The sequence below is a fragment of the Mobula birostris genome, chromosome 17 (genome assembly GCF_030028105.1).
Source record: "Mobula birostris isolate sMobBir1 chromosome 17, sMobBir1.hap1, whole genome shotgun sequence".
Classification (NCBI taxonomy): Eukaryota; Metazoa; Chordata; class Chondrichthyes; order Myliobatiformes; family Myliobatidae; genus Mobula; species Mobula birostris.
The window spans coordinates 9,098,390-9,125,189 of record NC_092386.1 but is presented as its reverse complement, the minus strand read 5'-3'; positions in this window follow the sequence as shown (position 1 = coordinate 9,125,189).

Below are 26,800 nucleotides of genomic sequence, written 5' to 3'. Positions count from 1 at the left end.
TTTCACACACCCACAACTCTGTGTGAAAAACTTACCTCTGACATCCCCTTGGTACCTATTTCCAAGCACCTTAAAACTATACACCCTCATGTTAGCCATTTCAGCCCTGAGAAAAAGCCTTTGGCTACCACATGATCAATTTCTCTCATCATCTTATACACCTCTGTTACATCACCTCTCATCCTCCGTTGCTCCAAGGAGAAAAGGCCAAGTACACTTAACCTATTCTCATAAGGTACATCCTCCAATCCAGGCAACATCCTTGTAAATCTCCTCTGCACTCTTTCTATAGTATCCACATCCTTCCTGTAATGAGGTGACCAGAAATGAACACAGTATTCCAAATGGAGTCTGACCAAGGTCTTATATAAGCTGTAACATTACCTCTCGGCTTTTCAACTCAATCTCATGGTTGATGAATGCCAACACACCATACGCCTTCTTAACGACACTGCCAACCTGCACAGCAGCTTTGCATGTCCTATCGACACGGACCCCAAGATCTCTCAGATCCTCCACACTGCCAAGAGTCTTACCATTTATATTATATTCTGTAACTTCCTACTAATTTTTGCTGTATTATATGCCCTGTTTTTGGCTTTGACTTCCCTTGTTTGCATCATCCTGCCGCTAGAATCCTTCTTCTTTGGGATGTATCTACCCCATGCCTTCTAAGTTGTTCCAGGAAGTTTCAGCCATTGCCATCCCTGCTTATGTTCTCTTCCAATCAATTTTGGCCAGCTTCTCTCTCATGCCTCTGTAATTCCCTTTACTCAACTGTAATACTGATACATCTGACTTTAGCTTATTCTGAAGTTGCATGGTGAATTCTATCATATTATGGTCACTGCCTCCTCAGGGTTCATTTACCTTAAGTTTTCCAATCAATTCCAGTTCTTTGCACAACATTTAATCCAAAATAGCAGATTCTCTAGTGATCTCTACAATGAGGTGTTCCAAAAAGCCATCTTGTAGGCATTCTACAAATTTCCCCTCTTGGGATCCAACACCATTCTGATTTTCCCAATCTAACTGCATGTTGATATCCCCCATGACTAACATAACATTTCCCTTTTGCCATGTATTTTCTATCACCTGTTGTAATTCCATCTTTACTACTGTTTGGAGGTCTGAATATAAATCCCATCAGTTTTTTGACTTTTTTAGTTTCTTCACTCAACCCACAAGGATTCTACACCTTCTAATCACATGTAACTTCTAATGATTTGATTTCAATTTTTACCAACAGACCCACACCATCCCCTCTGCCTACTTGCCCGACCTTTTGATACAATACGTATCCTTGGAAGCTAAGCTCCCAGCTATAGACTCCTTTGAGCCATGACTCAGTGATGCCCACAACATCATACATGCCAATCTATAGCTGAGCTACAGGTACATCTACCTTGTTCTGATTACCCCACACATTCAGATACAACTCTTTCAGTCCTGTATTCACCCTCTTCAATTTTCTCCACCTTTTACATTGCAATTAATCTGCAATTTTGCCTATCATCGGCCTCTGCTTGCTAGGAGTCTCACTATTCACTGCCTCTGTTTGTAAATCAACTACCCCATTCTCAGCCCTATCAGCCTGGTTCCCATCCTCCTGCCAAATTAGCTTAAACCCTCCTGAACAGCACTAGTAAACCTATCCACAAGGATATTTGTCCCCCTTGGGTTCAGGCGCAACTACTCCTTTTGTAGAGGTTGTACCTCCCCAAGAAGAGATCCCAATGATCCAGAAATCTGAACCCCTGCCTCCTGCACCAGTTCCTCAGCCATGCATTCACCTGCCAAGTCATCCTATTCTTATCCTCACTGGTGTGTGGCAGGAGCAGCAATCCAGAGATTACCACCCTGGAGGTAGAAGAAAAATCTGCAGATGCTGGAAATCCAAGCAACACACACAAAATGCTGGAGGAACTCAGCAGGACAGAAGCATCTATGGAAAAGAGTATGTCGACATTTCAGGGCAAAACCTGCTGAAGGGTCTCGGCCCGAAACGTCAACTACACTTTTTTCCACAGACACTGCCTGGCCTGCTGAGCTCCTCCAGCATTTTGTGTGCGTTGCCCTGGAGGTCCTGCTTTTCAGCTTTCTCAATAGATTTCAATAGGTACATTTACTGTCAGAGAAATGCATACAATATACATCCTGAAATTCTTTTTCTTTGTAAACATCCACAAAAGCAGAGGAGTGCCCCAAAGAATGATTTAAACATTAGAACCCCAAAGCCCCCCTCCCATGCACAAGCAGTACCAAGGCAATGACCCCACCCTCCCAGCAAAAAAGCATTGGCGCCCTCCACCTAGCACTCAAGCGTGCAGCAAAGCATCGATAAAGATACAGACTTGCAGCACCCCAAAGACTACTCGTTCACCCGGTAATTCCACGTACCACAGGCTTTCTCCTGTGGTAAAAGAGATGTCCCCGTTTCACACCAAGAGGGGAGACATAACAAACAACTTTCTACCTAGCTCCCTAAACCATCTCTTCAGTTCCTCCTCACCTTTCGCACCTGACAAAGAAATACTAATCACTATTAAGCAAGGGGACAAAAATTAGTTCCTCTTGTAATAATGAACCAAATACACAACTGAAAACCATTCCTCACAATCATTTCAGAAATGCCAGACATATCCTGATGTACGTTACCTCGGAGTGAGGATTGAGGTGTATTGTTTGCAACTAAATCATATAATGCCCAAATCCTTCAGTTTTCCCCAATAATTCAGTTCATTTCCCAGTTGTCTTTATTAACCACACAAGGTGAAAATTTGGTAAATAAGTGGCAGGTGGCAAAATCCATCTGTACCCCACCCTTGTCCCTAGAGAAGCAGATTTTTAATAAACAACAGATGGGTTGTGTAAAACAGGAGAGGCCCTGTACGTAGGGGTACTACAATAATCAGTTTTTGGCTATATTAAGGTGATAGTTTAATCAAATAGTTGGAAGGAGCTGTGGAGGATTTGTACACTGAGTATGTCAATATTAACAGTGGAGAATGCTTCAGAGAATGATTTTAATAAAATAATATATTTACTCTTCATTTTCTTTACACGTAGAGAAAAAGGCAAGAACTTCTATCTATAGCACCCTCTCGAGCTACTTAATTCTTAACGAGATTTGCTTTATATGGTTGCCATGGTTTCATTTTTAAAAAGCACATGGTTTTAGTTCAAGCATTCTAAATTCTTTCAGCGATGTAGACAAAAGTATTTGCCAATGTACCCTGCTTCTAATAAGGCTCTAATGGTGGACTTCTTTATACTGAGTTTGCAAGATATTTTTCTCATATTTGACATACCAAAATCCCAATGAAACGCCACATCAAATTTTCTGGCAATATTTTACATTGCCTGGGTTATAATGGAGATTTTTACTGCAATGTCTGTAATACATGCAAATACTTTGCTGCCAAACATGACATTTTCTGTCCACAGAAATCTGAATGGCCCACGTCAGTCAGCTGATTTCATTTTCGCCTTAGCTCGGTTGAAAATAAGACATTTTACCTCACAAATAAAGATGCAATTCTGTGCAAGAGTCTTAGGCACCTATGTATAGCTAAGCAGCCTAAAATATTTGCACAGTACTCTAGTAATTTTATGCATTGCACTGTACTGCTGCCACAAAAAAAAACAAATTTTATGACTTGAGAGTGGGAAGGACACAGGGAAAGGGGAATCATGGTTGGAAAAAGGAGAAGGGAGAGGGGCAAGAGTGGGAAGCACCAGAGACACATTCTATAATGATCAATAAACCAATTGTTTGGAATCAAATGACCTTGCCTGGTGTCTCAGGGCTGGGTGTGCCTGCACCTGCACCATTCCCGCCCCTGGCACTCCTTCTCTGCCATCTGACTCACACCCCTCCCGCGGCACTCCACTCTCACCATTCTCAACATCCTTTGCTCCCATGAGATTCCAAACTCGCTCTCCACTTCAAGTTGACAAATTAGATTATATTAGATTGGATTCAACTTTATTGTCATTGTGCCGAGTACAGATACAAAGCAAATGAAATGCAATTAGCATCTGACCAGAAGTGCAAAAGAATATTATTTACAAAATAACTGCGAATAAAAAGTAAGTGCTACAGCACACAAATATAAAAAGTACTGAGACAGTCCAATATGGGTGCAGTACTGCTTAGCGCTGTCATGTGAGGTTCAGCAGGGTCACAACCTCAAGGAAGAAGCTCTTCCTGTGCCTGCCGGTGCGGGAGCGGAGGCTCCTGTAGCGCTGACTAAGTGGGAGGAGAGTAAATAGTCCATGGTTAGGGTGAGATGCATTCTTGATAATGCTTTTCGCCCTGCCCAGGCAGTGTTTATGGTAGATGTTCGCAATGGTGGGCAATTGAGTGCCGATAATCCGCTGGGCAGTTTTCACAATATTGTGCAGAAGTCTTAGGCACTCTAGCTATATACGTGTGCCTAAGCTTTTTGCACAGTGATGTCTGAGTTTCTTAAGTGGCAGGGCATTTCACACACCTACTCTACATAAAAATCCTACTTCTGATGTCCCCCTTTACTTTCCTGCATTCACCTTGAAATTATGTCGTCTTATATTAGGCCATTTCCATCCTAGGACAAAGTTTCTAGCTCTTCACTTTCTGCCTTTTGTCATCATATTCTGATTTATTTATCACATGTACATCGAAACATACAGTAAAACGTGTCATTTGCATTAACAATCAATGTGCTGCGTGTTACATTTGTTCTTAATAAAGACAAACTTGATATAGGTTTGATGCCAGAACATTTTATTACTCAACTCTGTTTAAGAATGCTCCTATGCAACTAGCTCACCACCAAAGCTTTCGGTTCCAGCTGAACCATCTGCATTGCTCACTGGGAACTGAAGTTATTTATTATGCACACATAATAACACATCTTCCCCCTTTAAAGAAAAACAAACACAGCACTATGTCCTCATAAACCTACAAGAAACAATATTCCATTCCAACAAAGGTATCTACATTCTGTAGCCAGTCCCTTTTCTACTCGGCAACTTTCAATCAGCCTCTGAGGTGGTTACTTGCTTTCTCAGGTGTATTGCTTGCATTTGGTACATTAATATTTGTGTCTTTCTGAGAACTCTGATCAACATATTGATTTTTTTTTTTATATCTGCTAGCCCCTTTGGTACACTAACAGGTGATGAGTCACATTAAGCATCTGTCTCAGCCACGCATCATGAATGGAATTGCTGTCTCATTCACAGTCACTGGAACAATCCATTCTGTTTTACTAGCACTAGCAGTTTGTCGAGAGTCTACAAAGACTTCCTTCATTTCCTCATCAACTGTGTGCACCTTTCTTTTGGTAGCCCAGCTCTGCAGCACTTTGCAATATAATTCTGCTTCCCACAAATTATTGCAGGACTTTCCATAAGCAGGACACATCTTTGACATGTGACTACCTCTGCACTTGCTACATTTGCTGTTTGAGCCTCTCTCTTTGCTTTGCTGTTGCTGTGGGAAACACCTTCTGTGCTACTCCTCTGTTTTTATAACATGCACTGTTGTGTCTCACTGTGCAGTTCCTTAGCTTGTGCTTGTGTAGTATCTGCTGCCCTACACAGATCCACAGCCTTGTCCAGTGTCAAATCTTATTCACACAGCAATCTTTCTCTAAGTCTATTATTTGCAGTTTCACAAACTATTCTGTCTCTATCTAGTGAGTTTCTCAAATCCCCAGATTTACAGGACTTACAGTGTGTGAAACTCAGCAAATATTGGTCAAAGTTAACATCTTGCTTCTAGTCACAAGAGTTTGTATTATGAAATACTGCAGACTGAGTCAGAGAGTTACACAGCTGGCAATAGGCCCAACAGGTCTATGCCAACCAGATGCCCCATCTAATTCAGCCCCATTTGCCAGTGCTTGACCAAAATTCTTCTCAGTTTTTCCAATCTATGTATCTGTCTAGCTGACATTTGAAAGTTGTTATTGCACCTGCCTCAACCACTTCTTTTGGCAACTCATTCCACATAGATATCATCCCTTGTGTAATCACTTAAATTCCTCCAAAATCTCTCCCCTTTCACTTTAAACACATGCCTTCTAGTACTTCACAACCCAACTCTAGGAAAAAGACTGAATGCATTCACCCTATCTATAACCCCCATGATTTTATACTGTGAGGCCTCCCTCGGTCAGCGTTAACCACGGACGTTGTGTCCTAGCTGTCTAGATACACATGCCAGGGCAGTACAATACGGAGAACAAGCTGTTGCCCGTGTAACAAGATGCCCCAGTCCATGCATCTGATGAATCCAAAGGAATGGCAGAGACCAATATTGTTTGGTACCAGCAGTGTCGCAGGAGTTGGCATTTGGTGTCGAACTCAATGTAGGAACTCCAGCTTCAGATATTTCCCTCAGGGAATACTCCGGAAGCATTCCCCATGAGTGGGTATAGCTGCCAGGTAGCAGAGGATTGAGTTCAGAGTTTTCCTTCTCCTAGATGAGCTGCCAACCATGGCTGATGAGCCCCATCAGCCCGAATGATTTTACACACATCCATAAAATCACCACTCAGTCTCCTACACTCTAAAAGCCCCAGACCATCCAAAATCAGCCTACATATCAGTCGCTGGAGTCCTTGTAAATCTCTTCTGCATTGGTTACAGGTCAACCAAAACTGAACACAATATTCTAACTTCAATCGTGCAGCTTCAGTAGCATCCTGTACAACTGCACCATGACCTCAAAACTTTTACATCAAGTACCCTGACCTATGTGACAAAAGCTTCCTGTTTACCTATGACTCCACTTTCTGCAAACTACATACTTGTATTCCAAGGTCTCTCTGTTCCATAATGTTCCCCAGGGCCCATTCATTAACTGTGAAAGTGAATCGAGAAATCTATATTCTCTGTTCTCGGTTTTCTCTATCCAAATAGGATAGAGGGGGACAGAGGTGAGGGACATAATGATGGTGAATAGAAGCAGTCTATTTAAATAGAGAATGTGATGGAAGTAAAGCTTTGAAGCATGACACAATGCAGAAAGTTGCAAATAAAAAGGAAAAGCAAAAGAAATTTGCTAATGACACCACTGTTGATGGCAGAATTTTAGATGGTGATGAGGTGGTGTTCAGGACAGATATATATTGGCTTGTTGAATAGTGTTGCAACAATAGCCCTGCACTCATTATCAGCATGAATTGATTGTGGACTTCAGGAAGGGCAAGTTGGGAGAAGACTCACCAGTCCTCACTGAGGAGTCAGCTGTGGAAAGGGTGAGCAGCTTCAGTGCAGAATTAGGCCATTCCAGCATCATCTGGGCTCCAAGCATTGATGTAACCATGAAGACGACATGGCAGGGGCACTATTTCATTAGGAGTTTGAGGGGATTTAGTATGTCAACAAAGACTTGCAAATCTCTATAGGTGCATGGTGGTGAACATTCTGACTGGTTACATCTCAACCAGTGGAGCAGATATGATGGGCCAAATTGCCTAATTCTGCTCTTCTATCTTATGGACACTCGCACTATTAAGAAGTACTTCAAGAGGCAGTGCTTCAAGGAATCAGTACCATCATTAAGGACACTCTGGAGTATACTCATTTCACATTGTCACACTCAGCAATTTAGGGACAGTCTCTTTTCCTCCGCCATCAGATTTCTGAACAGCCCCTGAACCCATGAAAATGATCTATTTGCCTTTTGCACAATTTATTTACCTCTGTAACTTATAGTAATTGCTCTGCACCGTGCTGCAGCCTCAAAACAAGTCATTTCACAACATAAGGGGAATTGAGTATAAGAGCAAAGAGGTCCTTCTGCAGCTGTACAGGGCCCTGATGAGACCACACCTGGAGTACTGTGTGCAGGTTTGGTTTCCAAATTTGAGGAAAGACATTCTTGCTATTGAGGGAGTGCAGAGTAGGTTCACAAGGTTAATTCCCGGTATGGCGGGACTGTCATATGTCGAAAGATTGGAGCGACTGGGCTTGTATACTCTGGAATTTAGAAGGCTGAGAGGGGATCTTATTGAAACATATAAGATTATTAAGGGATTGGACACGCTGCAGGTAGGAAGCATGTTCCCGCTGATGGATGAGTCCAGAACCAGAGGTCACAGTTTAAGAATATGGGGTAGGCCATTTAGAACGGAGTTAAGGAAAAACTTTTTCACCCAGAGAGTGGTGGATATATGGAATGCTCTGCCCCAGAAGGCTGTGGAGGCCAAGTCTCTGGATGCTTTCAAGAAAGGGAGGGATAGAGCTCTTAAAGATAGCGGAATCAAAGGTTATGGGGATAAGGCAGGAACTGGATACTGATTGTGGATGATCAGCCATGTGAATGGCGGTGCTGGCTCGAAGGGCTGAATGGCCTACCCCTGCACCTACTGTCTATTGGCTATACGTCACTGAGAATGAACCTGATTCCGGTTCTACTACATGTTTGTAAAAATACTCAGTTCAGATGTGTTATTTACCCAAAATAAAGTTACTGGTCTTTTTCCAAAATCTGGAATGGAGTGTATTTCTACAAGTTTTAAAAAATATATTTATTAAACACATGTGCTTTCAGTTAATTGGGCCACTGATTAATCGGGGTAGCCACTTACTTGGCATAACTCTTAAAGAACAAAAACAAATTGAGAAAATAATTGGGATTCCCTTCATTTATTTGGGACACTTTGGCCACTCAATTGGGGCAGGAGATGGAGTTTTTAACTAGCATCAGTTGTGTGTGCTTGTGTTCAAAAGCAATGATTTTTGTCACTAATAGTGGTGAGAAATAGGCACAGATACAATTCAGAACTGTTTTGCAGATTCAAGCATTCATAAGACATTGGAGCAGAATTAGGCCATTCAGCACATCTACTCCACCATTTGTTTTTGGCCAATCCATTTCCCTCTCAACCTCATTCTCTTGCAACATTTCACAAAACAACTTCTCAAAAATCTAACAACCTCCACTTAAAACACTGTTTAAATATTGTACACCCAATGACCAGAGCCATCAAACGCTCCTCACATGAAAAGTCGTTCACTCCCGGAATCATTTTCGAGAACTTCTTTGAACTTGGAAGATGCCAGAAATGATCCGGAGTGAAGATGAAGTAATTTTGCTATGAAGAATTTGAGGGCAAGGACAATTATTTTGAATGTTAGAGTGAAAATGAAGATTTGGAGGATATCATGATCGACAGCATCGTATGAAGGCAGTCCATTATTGACACTAGGTGACCACGATGGCATTGTGCATTTACAGTCAAACGGCGGCAGCAGCATATGCTGGATGAACTACTGGGAACTAATGCACAGCTTTATAGTCCTGTAGTAGTATTGATAGTGTTCTAATTTGTTGTGTATTTCATTTAACTACATACTTTGTTACTTAGTTAAATGGTAGTTTGTCTTTTTTGTACCTTTTTAACAATTTCCATGAGACTTCGGCTAATTTGGGCAGCCACATAATTGGGCCAAAATGCACTCGCCCCAATTAACCAGAATCCACTGTATCTATCACGGTTACGGTCCAGGCATGGCCCCGTTAATTGAATTAATATACTGAGGAGGCCACAAAATAGATCAAAAAATGTTCAGAAATCAGAAAACTAGCTTTATAGCAGAAAAATAAGCTGTATCTTTGTACAGATCTCTTTAATATGGACTGGAAATGCATTTAAAATGGCGCTTAATTCAACCACATGATTAGATCTCTTGGCACTGCCCTCTTCCAGAACTGAACAAAGCAGAGAGCAGATAGGTTACTCCTCTGCTATATAGACCAGAATTTAGACACTAGGAGAGAACTTCTCCACATTTTTTTTTTTAAAAGACCTATGCATCCTTTGATAACATCTTCCGATATAGGTCTGGATCATGTTTGTACGATTTTCTACACTCGGGACCTCTGGTCTCTCTGTAATTCTCCATAATCATAACTGTTCTGACAGGCACATTTATCATGGCAATGATGAGAGCTGTCAATAATCCCATTACTTCACTAATTCGACTTTAAATCTCAGCCATTAAATCACCACACATCTGTGGTATTCTCTCATCGCAGCCATATGAAATTTCCAACAGAACTGTGATACTTGCCTCAACCAGATTTTGAAACAAATTAAATGTTGGTTACAAACAGCACCTCACTTATGAAATTTATTCTTTTCCCTGTAAGTTTGTATTTTATTTATGTACATCCACAATAATTTTCACCAAGTTGTAGCCACGGGGGAAAAAAAAAGGACCTTAGAGCCTTCATGGTCAAATTAAAGTCTTTAATTCTAATATGTAATAATATTTTGAAACATGGAAATACCCCTGTTTATGGGATGTTGCAGCAAATGAGATGATATGGATGGCCCACTGACATCGAGAGCAAGGCTGTTGCTGGGACACCTCTCAGCTAGCTCACTCCTGTATGCCTCCTCGTCACCACCGGAAAACTCTGCCAACAATAACTGTGTCGCTGGCAAACTTATAGGTAGCATCTGAGCTCTGCCGATTCACAGACGTGTGTGTAGAGAGCATGGCTGTGGGCAAAGCATGCATCCTCCAGGTGCGCACCTCAAATTGAATCCGCATCTACCATTTTCTGGCATAAATCCGTAAGAGAACTGAAATGAGGCTTACCTCTGCTATCCATTACCACCACAGTGTCACTCATGAGTGGAGTGGGAAACAATATGGAACGGCTCTATTTTTGTGCCGTCATGGAGCATAATCTGCATTCTGCCCTTCGACATCTCTGCCGTTTCTCCCCCTTCTACCCCTCGACATCTGTTTACCTGACCTTCTACCCTTGACATCTCTGCTGTTTTCCTGACCTTCTACCCCTCGACATCTCTGCTGTGTATCTGACCTTCTACCCCTCGACATCTCTGCTGTTTTCCTGACCTTCTACCCCTTGACATCTCTGCTGTTTACCTGACCTTCTACCCCTCGACCTGTTTACCTGACCTTCTACCCCTTGACATCTCTGCTGTTTTCCTGACCTTCTACCCTCGACATCTCTGCTGTTTACCTGACCTTCTACCCCTTGACCTCTGTTTACCTGACCTTCTACCCCTTGACCTCTGTTTACCTGACCTTCTACCCTCGACATCTCTGCTGTTTTCCTGACCTTCTACCCCTCGACCTCTGTTTTCCTGACCTTCTACCCCTCGACCTCTCTGCTGTTTTCCTGACCTTCTACCCCTTGACCTCTCTGCTGTTTTCCTGACCTTCTACCCCTCGACCTCTCTGCTGTTTACCTGACCTTCTACCCCTCGACCTGTTTACCTGACCTTCTACCCCTCGACCTGTTTACCTGACCTTCTACTCCTTGACATCTCTGCTGTTTTCCTGACCTTCTACCCTCGACATCTCTGCTGTTTATTCCTCTTCTATTTTAACTTCATCAGTCCACAGGACTTGCCTCCAAAATGCATCAGGTTTGTTTAGTTGTTCCTTTGAACCTTTCGAATAGAACTTTTTGGCTGCAATGAGCAAAGGTATGTTTGGAGAAAAAAGGGTGCAGAATTTCATGAAAAGAACACCTCTCCAACTGTTAAGCACGGGGGTGGATCAATCATGCTTTGGGCTTGTGTTGCAATCAGTGGCACGGGGAATGTTTACTGGTAGAGGGAAGAATGAATTCAATTAAGTCCCAGCAAATTCTGGAAGCAAACATCACACCGTCTGTAAAAAAGCTGAAGATGAAAAGAGGATGGCTTCTACAACAGGATAATGATCCTAAACACACCTCAAAATCCACAATGGACTACCTCAAGAGGCACAAGCTGAAGGTTTTGCCATGGCCCTCACAGTCCCCCGACCTAAACATCATCGAGAATCTGTAGATGGACCTCAAAAGAGCAGTGCATACAGGACGGCCCAAGAATCTCACAGAACTAGAAGCTTTTTGCAAGGAAGAATGGGCAAAAATCCCCCAAACAAGAATTGAAAGACTCATAACTGGCTACAGAAAGCATTTACAAGCTGTGATACTTGCCAAAGTACTGCCATGCACAGTGCCCAAACTTTTGCTTTGAGCCCTTTTTTGTTATTTTGAAATTGTAAAAGATGGAAATAAAAAAGTTTTCTTGCTTAAAATATTAAAGAAATGCATCATCTTTAACTTTATGCCTTTTGGAAATCGGTTCATCTTTTACTCACTTAGCTATTCACAGCAACAGAAATTTTGACCAGGGGTGCCCAAACCTTTGCATGCCACTGTATGTTGTGAAAATTGTTCTTTTGCAGTAGCAGTACATGAAAAAGACTATAAATTACAATGAAATATATATATTAAATTAAATAAATAGTGCAAAAAGAGAGCAAAACTAGTGAGGTAGTGTTCATGTTCTGGGTGGTGAGGGTCCTTAATGACGGATGCTGCCTTTTTGAGGATGTCCTCGACGGTGGGGAGGCAGGTGGTCAAAATGGAGCTGGCTGAGATTACAACCCTCTGTAACTCTTTTCTCTGATTCTGTGCAGTGGCTCCTCCATAGCAGATGGTAATGCAACCACTTAGAATATTCTGGTATAGAGGCCCACAATGATTTGCGGAAAACTTTTCTGTGAATAACGTAGTCTTTTATTCTGCAGGAATTAAAGGAAATCTTGTTACGATATTCAAATGTGTCGAAAATAAACACTCATGCTACAGAAAACAGGACATACCAAAAATATAGAGCACTGGCTCAAACAGATTTTCAATATATCTGGCACATGCTGATTATGCTCCACGGTTAGTGATATGCTATGAAAGCTCAGGGCGCCAGAGTTCGGATTTCTGCCGTCCTCTCTTAGGAGTCTGTACGTCCTCCCTGGGGAATGGGTGGGTTTTTCCCGGGTGCTCCAGTTTCTCCCACAGTCCAAAGTTGAACTGCATAGGGTAATTGATCATTGTAAGTTGTCCTGTGATAGGGTTTGAGTTAAGTCAGGGGATGTTGGATGTTGCTGGGCAGCGAGGCTCTAAGGGCCGGAAGGGCCAATTCCTCACTGTATCGTGAAATAAAATAAACTAGAGGAAAGTGACACCTCTGTCCCGCGAAGCTGCAAAACCACGCAGCCGCAGCAAGCAAAATTCCTAACAACCAATTTCTGTCATTTTCTTTGCCTGTACTATAAGTGAAGGAACTGTTTGCCCAGTCTTAGAGCAAGAAGCTGATAATCAGAAAGAAGGGTTATAAAAAAAAAATTAAGTCTTTGAAGTATAATTTTCTGTGTACCTCCCTACCCCAAGTGCAAATGGAATACAGAACATCGAAGAATTAATAAAGGTGTCACAGTATATGTAAGGTATAACAGAAGATGAACAAATGTAACTATCATCTCATAAATAAATCTTTCAAGTTTCATGTGATATTTTAAATTCTACCACATGCCTTGTCAAAGAGAATAATACTAATGACATTAGAAGTGCAGACTTATTGAGAGATCACTCTGCATTAGGCAATTGTATTAAGTAAACCTTATCCTAAGTACACCTTATTTATTTAGAGATACAGCATGAGGCAGGCCATTCTGACCCTTTTGAGTCACACCACTTAGCAAGCCCCAAAAGTCCCGATTTAACCTTAACCTAATCATGGGACAATTTACAAAGACCAATTAACCTACCTTTAGGCTGTGGGAGGAAAGCAGAGTACCTGGAGGAAACCCTAGCATTCCACGGGGAGGGTGTACAGAGACTCCTCGCAGAGGATGGGGGGGATTGAACTCCGAATTCCATCGGCCCAAGCTGTGAGGGTGTCGCGCTAAGTGCTATGCTACTATGGCACCCATCAGGGAAGCACAATAGCATAATGCTTTACTGTGCCAGTGACCGGGTTTTAATCCCCACCGCTGTCTGTAAGGAGTTTGTACATTCTCCCCATGACGGTGTGAGTTTCCAAAGTCGTACGGGTTAGGGTTACTGAATTGTGGGGATGCCATGTTAGCACCAGGAGTATTGTGAGCATCCCCCAGCACATCCTCAGACAATATTGGCTATTGGCGCAGACAAAACATTTCCTTGTATTTTTTGTGTACATGTGACAAATAAAACTAATCCCTTTAACTCCCTCTACACCTCAATTGATGTGCAGAACTTTAATTCATTTCTGAAGTGCTTTGGGATGAAGGACCCCCATCACCCAGGACATGTCCTCTTCTCACTGCTACCATGAACAAGGAGATACGGGAGGCTGAAGACACACACTCAACAATTCAGGAACAGCTTCTTCCCCTCTGCCATCAGAATTCGGAATGGACAGTGAACCCATGTACACTAACTGTTTCTCCCTCTTTTTGCACTACATATTTTATTTTTTATATTTACTTACTGTAATTTATAAGTTTTATTATTATTTTGCAATGTACTGCTGCCGCATAACGACAAATTTCATGACATATGCCAGTGATATTAAACCTGATCTGATACTGAATCTGATGCTTTCATTTTTTTTATGGACTTGAGCCTGCTTGCTACTTTTGCAATAATATAGATAAATAATTAAACTGCTAATTATCCATAATTATATTGCAATAAGATAATATCCATGAACACAGATCACTTCAGATGTTACCCAGGTAACAGTGGGAGAAGTTGTGGTGAGCAGGAGAAAGAATATAGTACAATGGTGAGACGGTTCCTATTTGGAGAGATCAGAGGAAGGAAACCTTTTATCTCGGTGACAGCATCTTACCCCGAGTCATGACTTAGTGAGGTTATTGTCGGGACAGCACACTGGGGCACCAGTCTAGTGCAGACACTTCTGATCAGGTCCCCCAGCAACTGTCCTTCAAAGCAGTCTTGCCAAAACCAAGCAGCAGCTGCCTCTCCCAGGGCCCTCAACACATAAACCCTCGACAACCTGGTGATGTATTTGGTTGACTTTAATAAGAGTTCCCTTGATGTTGAGAAACTGAACTCTGACAGTTCCCCCCCCCACAAAAAAAAGGCCTAGGCCTGTAATTTTCCTGTCATACTTTTATTTTTAAAAAGTTTGTCCATCAAGCCACGGATAATGTCATAATTTACAGTCATGCGTGGTAGAGAAAAAATGATTGATGACTTTTGCACTAATAAGCATTTCTACAGGGTGCATAATGGGCTTTAGTAACACTCGGCGTGAGGGTGCAATCCTTCTGAAGTCTTCCTTGCACTTGTGCTTCATTTGAAATAACTGTGTATTTTAAATTCCACCACTTTGATCTTTTGCTGTTTTACCTTTTAGATACGTCTGAAATGGTGGTAACAAGTTTGTAATCCTTCATAGAAGTCTGTAAAAATAAATATGAAAGTATTGTGCTATTTTAAGAACTTTTGGAAGTATTCTAATCAGCCTCAGTGGTTTCTTGAGCATGCTTTCTTTTTTTGTGTGTTCTGATCTGGCTCCAAAAATAATATGATGAAAGCAATTTCAAATGGTTAAAAAAAAACGCAAGTGTAAGCTCTGTTAAACAGAGACCGAGTGTCTGGTGAATTATTTTATTATTTATTTGTTTATTTAGAGATTCAGTGTGGAATCGGCCCTTCCAGCTCTTCGAGCCGCACTTCCCCAGCAATGCCAATTTAACCCTAACCTAATCACGGGACAATTTACAATGACCAATTAATGTAATCAGTGCGGCTTTGAACTGTGGGACGAAACTGGAGCACCTGGGGAAAACCCAGGTGCTCGTGGGAAGGACATACAGAGCACGTCGGAATTGAACGCCGAACTCTGATGTCCTGAGCTGCAATAGCATGGCACCAACCCCTATGCACCCAGTTGTTGGTAAGATATTATTTCACTGATCTTGATATCTTCGTAAGATATTATCTCACTGGTTGCATTGAGAGGCACGGTAGCACCCCCAGCAGTTTGTGCAATCACTTCTCAGCGCCCGTGATCACTCGTCAGGGTTCGATCCCCGCCGTTCTGTGTAAGGAGTTTGTAGATTCTCCCCATGACTGTGTGCGTTTTGTCCATGTACTCCAGTTCACTCCCACATTCCATAGACGCACGAATTAGGGTTCGTAAGATCTGGGCATGTTATGTTGGAGCCTGAGGTGTGGTTACACTTGTGGGCAGCCTCCAGCACAATCCTCACTGATTTGATTTCACACAAATGACACATTTCACCGGGTGTTTCTAAATTTTGATACACGTGACAAATAAAGCTAATCTTTATCTTTAGGGACATTATAATGGGGCAGCGTGATAACGTAGTAGTTAGCATAACACCATTACAGAGTCAGTGACCCTGGCTCAATTCTGTATGTGAGGAGTTTGTATGTCCTCCCTGTGACCACATGGGTTTCTTCCACGTGCTCTGATTTCCTCCCACAGTCAAAAGAGGTACAGGTTGGTAGATTAATTGGTCATGCATTTGGATGCTGTAACTCTAAATAAAAATTAAAAACAATAATCTTAGCATCACTTCGAAAGGGAGAAACACAACTGGGTTGCAACATCTGATTACTAACCTTATAGAGTCATAGAGAAGTACCGCACAGAAACAGACCTATCGGCCCATCTAGTCCATGTTGAGCTATTTAACCTGTCTACTCCCATTGACCTGCACTGGGACCATAGCCCTCCATATCCCTATTATCCAGGTACCTATCTGAACTTTTCTTAAACATTAAAATCAAGCTCACATACCACCTGTTCTGGCAGCTCATTCCACACACTCACAACTCTGAGTGAAGATGTTTCCCCTCATGTTCCCCTTAGATGTTTCACCTTTCACCCTTAACCCATGACCTCTGGTTGTAGTCCCACTCAACCTCAGAGGAAAAAGCTTAATTGCATTTACCCTATCTATACCCCTCATAATTTTGTATACCTCTATCAAATCTCCTCTCAATCTTCTACGTTTTAAGGAATAAAGTCATAATATATTCAGTCTTTCCTTTTAACTCAGGTCCCCCAAACCCAGCAACATCCTTGTAATTTTCCTCTGTACTTGCTTACATTTTTTCTGCAGGTAGGTGACCAAAACTGCACAAACTGACTGCATTACAGCCAGCTATGGGAACACCAATGCCTTTGAACAGAAAATCCTACAAAGGGTCATGGATTCAGCCCAGTACATCATGGACAAAACCCTCCCAATCATTGAGCACATCTACATGAAATGTTACTGTAGGAAAGCAACATCCATCATCAAAGATCCTCACCACACAGGCCATGACCTTTTCTCACTGCTGCCATTAGATAGAAGTTACAAGTGTCTTAGGACTCACACAACCAGGTTCAAGTACAGTTACTACCCTTCAACCATCAGGCTCTTGAATAAAATGAGCTACACTCATTTATGGACTCTTATCTTGTTATTTCATGCTCATAATTTATTGCTATTTATTTATATCTGCATTTGCACAGCCTGTTGTCCATCGATCCTGTTTACCTTTACTGTTCTATAGATTTGCTAAGTATGCCCACAGAGAAAGAATCTCAAGGCTGTATGTGGTGACATGTATATACTCTGATAACAAACTTTACTTTAGCAATACTCCAAATTAGGCCTCGCCAACATCTTATACAACTTCAACATAACATCTGAACTCCAATATGCAATACATTGATTTATGAAGGCCAATGTGCCAAATAGTTTCTTTATGACCCTGTCTACATGTGATGCCACTTTCAATGGATTATGCACCTGTATTCCCAGATCCCTTTGTTCTAGCGCACTCCTCAGTTAGACACCACAAGCTCAAGCAGTCAAATATCACTTATTGTTAAGCCCTCTTCTGGCAAAATACCGGACAATGAGAAACCATTGAAAGAATTCAGAAAATATTTACAAGTACATCGCCAGGACTTGAGGACCTGAGTTATAGGGAAAGGATGATTAAGTATTCCCTAGAGTGTAGGAGAACGAGAGGAGATTTGATCGATGTGGCAGGGAGGAGATGTGTTTCTACCAAAGGGGGTATACGACGCACTATTCCTCTGCTAGCTTGCAGGTCACTCTCGGGCAAGGTGTAGCACCCGCTTACACTCTGATCAAGGTCACAATAAGCCATGGGAGAAGGTGATAGATGGTCGCATGAGCAGCTGGTGCACATCACAAGTCCTGGTTATGGGATCACTGACACCAGGCAGACAATCTCTGAAGGGTATTGATAACGGCTGGGGTCACCTATCTTGTAAAGATACTGCCCAGAAGGCAGCGATGACAAACCATTTCTGTAGAAGAATTTTCCAAGAGTAATCGTGGTCATGAAAAGACCACGATCGTCCACGTCATACGACACGATACAGAATGATGACACAAGATTATGAGGTGTATAGATAGGGTAAATACTTACTTATTGCTCATTACGCCACTAGTGTTTAGAGCAGCAATGAAGTTCCTTCCTCTGTCTCTGCCCTTGATCCACAGATGTAGAGGGATATTTTATTGCTGTTTCTATAACAGTTTTGCTTTATCAGTCAGGGTTGTTAGACCTGAACTGAACCCCTAAACTGGTGGACCATTCCAGTCTGACCTCTACCCTTTGACCCATTTGGCACAGGTGACCCTACCTAGAGCCAAAGCACAAAGCCCTGACTCCAGCCAGCATAGCTCTCTGGGCCATTGAGGCACCGAAGCCTCTAAACCACGACAAAGTCGTGGTCCGCTTAGAGGAGCTAGGGTAAATGCAAGCAGGCTTTCCCACGGAGGCTGGTTGGGAATAGAACCGGACATGCTGGATTAAAGGTGAAAGGTGGAACATTTAAGGAACTTCTTCACTCAGAAGGTGGTGAGAATGAGGAACAAGCAGCCAGCGCAAGTGGTGGATACAGGTTCAATTTCAACAGTGAAGTGAAATTTGGATAGGTACATGGATAGGAGGGGCATGGAGGCCTTTGGTCCCGATGCACAGCAATGGGACTTGGTGGGATTAGAGTTTGGCAAGGACTAGATAGGCCAAGGGGCCAGTGTCTGTACTTTAGTGTGCTATTACTCTATGACTATGACTACATCAAAGAAGTTTCCAAAGTATTTAGAGATGGAGTTGAAAATGGCTGAAACAATTTCTCAGCAGAAATCTATCATTCTTGGGGTCTCAGATTGTTCCCTTCAGCACCGGAAACGGGAGTTTGAGCATACAGAGCAGCAGCAGATTAAGTTAGTTATATCAAAAACCATTGCAGCAGGTGTAGCTTGTAATAAATTCTGATGTTTTTAAAAAAAGACATAATTCTCACTATATGCACCATTGGAATTCTGGGAACATAGGCACATTTATTTCTTGCCATTTTAAATGTCAGTTTTTTTAAGATATTTACCGAGTTTCCTCAAGGACGCGTGTCCATTTAAAGTGTGACAAGGCATTACAGCTCAATGCTCCTGACACCAGTCTGAAGGATTCCTGACTGCCAGGAGCTGGTCTGGGGTCAGCTACAAATAGATGTTCCGCTCTGTCCATGATCTCCTAAATGACTCCAATTATCCACCATTTGTTTCTCCTTGGTCTTGGCACGACAAAATTGGCTTGCTACCAACAATTATTCATAAACCTTGAACTATATCCCTTTCACTTTATTTCTTATAATGTAGGAGATTGCGAAGAGATTTTATAGAGGTATACAAAATTATGAGAAGTATAGATAGGGTAAATGCAAACAGGCTTTTTCCACTGAGGTTGCGTGGGACTACAACCAGAGGTCATGGGTTAAGGGTGAAAGGTGAAAGGTTTAAAGGGAACATGAGGGGAAACTTCTTCACTCAGAGGGTGGTCAGAGTGTGGAATGAGCTGCCTGCATAAATGGTGCATGCGAGCTTGATTTCAATGTTTAAGTGAAGCTTGGATAGGACATGGATGGTAGGGCTATGGAAGGCTGTGATCCCGGTGCAGGTCAAAGGGAGACGGCATCTTGAATGGTTCAGCATGAATTAGATAGGCCAAAGGGCCTGTTTCAGTGCTGTACTTTTCTATGATTCTATATTTTTATCTAAAAGGGTTTATCAAAGGAACTATTTGTGTTCCTCAGTCATATTTCTTCTGATTTTCACAACTTGAAAGTCAAAAAGCAAAATAACTTCCTTATTAATGTCATTATTTTAATATACAGTGCAGTGCAAAAGTCTTAGGAACATATATATAGCTAGGGTGTCTAAGAGTTTTGTACAGTACTGTAGTGATTTTATGTATTACACTCTGTTCTGCTGCCACAAAAAACAAATTTTATGATGTATGTGAGTGATGATAAACCCGATTCTGATATGGGTCTCTATTGTGGACTGAGAGTGGCAAGGGAAAAAGCAGAGGGGAACCACGGTGGGGGAGAGAAGGGGGGGGAAGAGAGAGAAGGGGGGGGAGAGGGGGGAGAGAGAGGGGGGGGAGAAGGGAGGGGGGAGGGGGGAGGGGGAGAGAGGGGGGAGAGAGAGGGGGGAGAGAGAGGGGGGAGAGAGAGGGGGGAGAGAGAGGGGGGAGAGAGAGGGGGGAGAGAGAGGGGGGAGAGAGAGGGGGGGGGAGAGAGGGGGGGGAGAGAGGGGGGGGAGAGAGGGGGGGGAGAGAGGGGGGGGAGAGAGGGGGGGGGAGAGAGGGGGGGGGAGAGAGGGGGGGGGGAGAGAGGGGGGGGAGAGAGGGGGGGGAGAGGGGGGGGGGAGAGAGGGGGGGGAGAGAGGGGGGGGAGAGAGGGGGGGAGAGAGGGGGGGAGAGAGGGGGGGGAGAGGGGGGGGGGAGAGGGGGGGGAGAGGGGGGGGGAGAGGGGGGGGGAGAGGGGGGGGGAGAGAGGGGGGGGAGAGAGGGGGGGGAGAGAGGGGGGGGAGAGAGGGGGGGGGAGAGAGGGGGGGGGAGAGAGGGGGGGGGAGAGAGGGGGGGGGAGAGAGGGGGGGAGAGAGGGGGGGGGAGAGAGGGGGGGGGGAGAGGGGGGGGGGAGAGAGGGGGGGGGAGAGCACTAGACAGACATTCTGTAATGATCAATAAACTAATTGTTTGGAATCAAATGACATTGCCTGGTGTCACTGGTCTGGGAGTGTCTGCACCCATGCCACACCCCCAACCCTGGCACTCTGTCTCTGCGTACTGTCCCACACCCTTCCCACAGAGCACCACCCTCGCCAGTCCCAATATCCTTTGTACCCGTCAGATTTACAAGCTCACTCTCCGTTCTCCAGTATTAACAAATACATACTGTGCAAAAGTCTTCGGCACCCTAGCTGCATATACTGTATATGCCTAAGACTGTTGCAATGGAGGAGAGTCCAGATGATCTTGAGATACAATTGCTTACAGTTCTGATCCTCAGTAATCTGGGTTCATTTTTCCATGCATTGTAGCTGTCAGCCCCCCCTTGCTAACAGGCAGCAGCAAGGGCAAAGGATCCATGCCAGGATAGAAGAGATAACACTAGTTCAATGAAGACATTGACACTACACCCCCTCTCCCCACTTCCAACCCTGCCTCCATTCCACCCCCAGCAGTTTAGCTCAGATGATGGTAGCATTGCAATTAGGGCAATGCTTACAGTGTCAGTATTAGAGGTTCAAATCCCGCTGCAATCTGTACGGATTTTGTGCAATTTTCCCATGATAGCTTTGTTTTCCTTTCTGGTGCTCCAGCTTCCTCCCACATCCCAAAGATGTACAAGTTAGGGTTAGAAAGCTGTGGGAAGGCTAGGTTGGCACTGGAAGCATGGTGACACCGACAGGTTGCCCCCATCATAATCCATGGACGGTGGCTATCTTTGCCGCAAAAATACTCATTTCACTATATGTTTCCATGTTTCTGTATATATGTGACAAATAAAGCTCATTTTTAATCTCTTCATTTCAATCACAAGAGATTCTACAGACGCTGGAAATCCAAAGCAATACACACAAAATGCTGGAGTAACTCAGCAGGTCAGGCAGCATCTAAGGAGGGGAATAAACAGTCAACATTTCTGGCCAAGACACTTCACCAGGATTGGAAAGGAAACGGGAAGAAGCCAGAATAATAAGTTCTGGGGAAAGGGAGGAGGTCAAGCAGGCAGATGATACGCGTCATCCTTTCTAAGATAAGGGGCCCAAACCTGCTCCCAATACTCCAAGTGAGGCCTCACCAGGGCTTTATAAAGTTTCAACATTACATCCCTGCTTTTATATTCTAGACCTCTTGGAATGAATGCTAGCTTTGTATTTGCCTTCCTCTGTCTAAGCCTCTCTGTAGCCTCTCTACTTCCTCAAGACTACCTGCCCCTCCACCTATCTTCATATCACCTATAAACTTTGCAACAAAGCCATCAATTCCATCATCCAAATTATTGGTATATAATGTAGAAAGATATTCTCTTGAAGAAACCAGCCTATTTTATCATGTGCTTCCAAGTATCCTAAGACCTCATCCTTAATAATTGACTCCAACATCTTCCCAACCACTGAGGTCAGACAATGGGCTTACAGTTTCCTTTCTTCAGCCTCAGTCCCTTCTTGAAGAGTGGAGTAACATTTGCAATTTCCCAGTTTTCTGGAACTATTCCAGAATCTAGTGATTCTTGACAGATCATTACAAAAGCCTCCACAATTTCTTCAGCCACCTCTTTCAGAACTCTGGCATGTACACCATCTGGTCCAGGTTACTTATCTACCTTCAGACTTTTCCAGTTTCCCAAGAAACTTCTCTCTAGTTATGGTAACTTCACACACCTCATGTCCCCAACACCTGGAACTTCCGCCATACTCCTAGTGTCTTCCACAGTGAAGACTGATGCAATATACTTATTCAGTTCATCCACCATTTCATTGTCCCCCATTACTACCACTCCAGCATCATTTTCCAGCAGTTCGATATCCACTTTCACCTCTTTTAAACTTTTGGTATCCTCTTTAATATTATTGGCTAGCTTTACTTTCATATTCCATCTTTACCTTCTTAATGACTGTTTTAGTTGCCTTCTTTTGGCTATTAAAAGCTTCCCACTAATTTCTGTTCTATTATATGCCCCCTTGTTGGCTTTGACATCTCCTGTTAGCCACCACTGACTCATCTTTCCTTTGGAAAACATCTTCGTCTTTGGGATGTATATATCCTGTGCCTTCCAAATGGCTTCCAGAAATTCCAGGCATTGCTATCATTCCTGCCAGTGTTCTTTTCCAATCAATTCTGGCCAACTCTTCTCTCATGCCTCTGTAATTCCCTTTACTTCACTGTAATACATCTGACTTTAGCTTATCCTTCTCAAATTCCAGGGTGGGGGTGGGGGGTGAAGTAAGAAGCTGGGAAGTGATAGGCGGGAGAGGTAAAGGGCTGAACAAAAAGGAATCTAATAGGAGTGGAGAGTGGACCATGGGAGAAAGGAAAAGAGGAGAGGAACCAGAGGGAGATAATGGCCAGGTGAGAAGAAGAGAAGGGGTAAAAGGGTGAAATCTTAATCTTCAAATACATAATTGCATCAGGTAAACACAGGTCATTTTCACACTGCTCTTCCAGCACGCTCTGTACAATGCTGTGTAACTTCTTCCCTCTTGTAAGACAGAAGAACTAAATATCTATTCGCAATCAATTTCATCAATACTGTAAAAATATACAGTACAATAACAAAAATCTTTGTAAATCCACTCAACCAGAGGGATCAGAGGGATCTTGGGGTCCAAGTCCACAGGACACTCAAAGCTGCTGCCTAGGTTGGCTCTGTGGTTAAGAAAGCATACGGTGCATTGGCCTTCATCAATTGTGGTATTGAGTTTAAGAGCCAAGAGGTAATGTTGCAGCTATATAGGACCCTGGTCAGACCCCACTTGGAGTACTGTGCTCAATTCTGGTCACCTCTCTACAGGAAGGATGTGGAAGGCATAGAAGGGGTGCAGAGGAGATTTATAAGTATGTTGCTCGGACTGGACAGCGTGCCTTATGAGAATAGGTTGAGTGAACTCAGCCTTTTTTCCTTGGAGCGGTGGAGGATGACAGGTGACCTGATAGAGGTGTATAAGATGATGAGAGGCTTTGATTGTGTGGATAGTCAGAGGCTTTTCCCCAGGGTTGAAATGGCTAGCACGAGAGGGCACAGTTTTAAGGTGCTTGGAAGCAGGTACAGAGGAGATGTCAGGGGTAAGTTTTTTGTACGCAGAGAGTGGTGAGTGCGTGGAATGGGCTGCCAGCGACGGTGATGGAGGCGGATACGATAGGGTCTTTTAAGAGACTCCTGGACAGGTACATGGAGCTCAGAAAAACAGAGGGCCATGGGTAACCCTAGGTAAGGACATGTTCGGCACAGCTTTGTGGGCCGAAGGGCCTGTATTGTGCTGTAGGTTTTCTGTATTTCTAACCAATAAGCACCAAAAAGTGCAAGTCCATAACCACACACACAAAATGCTGGAGGAACTCAGCAGGTCAGGAAGCATCTAGGAAAAGAATACACAGTCAACGTTTCAGGCCGAGACCCTTCATCAGGATTGGAAAGGAAGGGGAAAGACACCAGAATAAAGTGGAGGTAAGAGGAGGTAGACAAGCTGGAAGGTGATATGTGAAGCCTGGTCAATGCGGGAGACTGCAAAACCGTGTATGATTTTTCTACTTTTCAATCACGGAACGTTTCATCGCTGTGTAAGACTTGTACATTCCTATGGAGAATTCAAATTTGCCCGAGATTCACAGAGATAAATTCCATCTTACCACTAGATGGCGCAAAGCTTCAGGGCTGCATTAAATCAAAGCGCTTTAAAAACTCAAGTTAGTTTCAAACACTGCTGTTGCGGTACTGATAAAATCAACTGTAATGTTAATTTTTAAACAGATCTTTTTATTTTAATATATAAAATCTTTACAATTAATAGTAGTTGACCTGCCAGGTACTTTTTCTTTCAAGGAAGCTCCTTTATTAATCCACATTACCGTAGAAATGCCAGACCCGGTGTTCAGAGAAAAATGCTGCAGTCAGGTCGGGTCCTTATGAGTCAAGCTGGTATTTCTGTGGTGTCCATTTTCAGAATCAGAACCAAGTTTAATATCACTGACATATTTTGTGAAATTTGTTGTATTGCGGTAGTGGTATAGTGCAACACAGTTAAAATACTATTAAATTACGATCAGAAATATACCATACATATCAAAAAAGTAATAAAGCAGTAGAAATAGAGAACAAAAATAGTGAGGTAATGTTCATGGATTAGTTCAGTGATCGACTGATTGTAAAGTGGAAGAAACTGCTCCAGAAACATTGAGTGTACACCTTCAGGCTCCTGTACCTCCTCTTTAATGGTAGCAATGAGAGGAGGGCAAGACCTGGGTGATGCCAGCTCTTAATGATGAATGCCAGCTTCTTGAGGCTTTGCCTTTTGAAGGTGTCCTTGATGCTGGGGAGGCTAGTGCCCATGATAGACCTGGTTGAGTTTACAACTCTCTGCAGCTTTTTTCCGATCCTGTGCAGTGGCCCCTCCATACCAGACGCTGTTGCAACTGGTTAGAATGCTCTCCATGGTACATCTGTGGAAAATTACAAGTGTCTTTGGTGACATACCAAATCTCATCAAACTCCTAATGAAATATAGCTGTTGCTGTGCCTTCTTTGTAATTGCATCAGTATCTTGGGCCTAGGAAAGATCTCCAGACACATTGATACCCAGGAACTTGAAACTGCTCACCCTTTACACTTCTGATCCCTTGATGAGGACTGATGTGTTTTCCCTCGACTTTCCCTTCCTGAAGTCCACAATCAATTCCTTGGTTTTATTGACACTGAGTGCAAAGTCGTTGCTGCTGCACCACTCAACCAGCTGATCTATCTTGCTCCTGTACGCTTCCTCATCACTATCTGACATACTGCCAACGTGTTATCAGAAATTTATAGATTTATAAAAAAATTCAACAGTGCCAAAAATTCAGCAGAACCAAGGATTAGCAATTGTATGTAGATTTTATTCTCCTTTGCCTGGAACGTGTAATATCAATAACAATGTGGCCTGTACTTTTTTTATTGATGTTATCCTGAAAATGACGATTAAAGAAAACACACCTCTAACATGCAGAGGAAACCTCTAATGTGCAGAGAAAACAAAGGAGCTGAAAAACTTGCTGCTGACTCCACTCACCCTAGCAATCACTTACGCACCAAATTGCCACCAGGGAGACGCTACAAGTCCATCACCATCAGAACTACAGGTCATCTCCAAAGCCTCTTTCCTGTAGCTATGCAGCTTCTCAACAAAACTCACTCAGTCGTAATACCCTTCCTGTCCCTGCACAGCATCCGTTAAATGGTCTTTCTTGTTCTCCATTTTCTGTTGAAAATTATTGAATCTGTTCATATGTTCACATTTAATCAAGTTTGATTATGACATTTGCGTTGATGGTTTATGGCTGTTTGCACTACTGTCTTGTAAATTATTAGTTGCTATTATGTTGAATGTTATGGTATCGTCCTGCGTGGCACCAAATCTCTATCAATTCTGGAATGTTTCACATACTGGCAATAAAGTGATTCTGATTTTCAACCACCTAATTGAAGATGGCGCGTGCGGCCATTCCGAATGATATCGTATTTGTGAAGTAGGATGCCGTGCACAATTCTGATTTGATGGAGACAGGCGTGAAAGGATGGAGGAACACCTGGAGAAACTTCTGAAATGCCCGCTTCACTGCCGCTGCTACTGTGCGATCAAGAATTTCCAGAGACGAAGGGCCCCAAATCCTCGGCTTTGCCTACTGCCGGGGCGGGGTCGAAGCGCTCGGCAGAGATGGTGCTCGGTGTCGGAGAGCTGGTCGGAGGCTCGGAGTTTTCGGACAGACTCAGAGTCGGACTGTGGTCAGATGCTTCCAGGGTGCTGCATCAGCAAGTTTGCGGCGCTGGAGGTTCACCGTCTGTGTGAGATGATAGGACTTTTGAGAGACTTTGAGATTTTTTACTGTGCCCATAGTCTGTTCTTATCAAACTACGGTATTGCTTTGCACTGTTGTAAC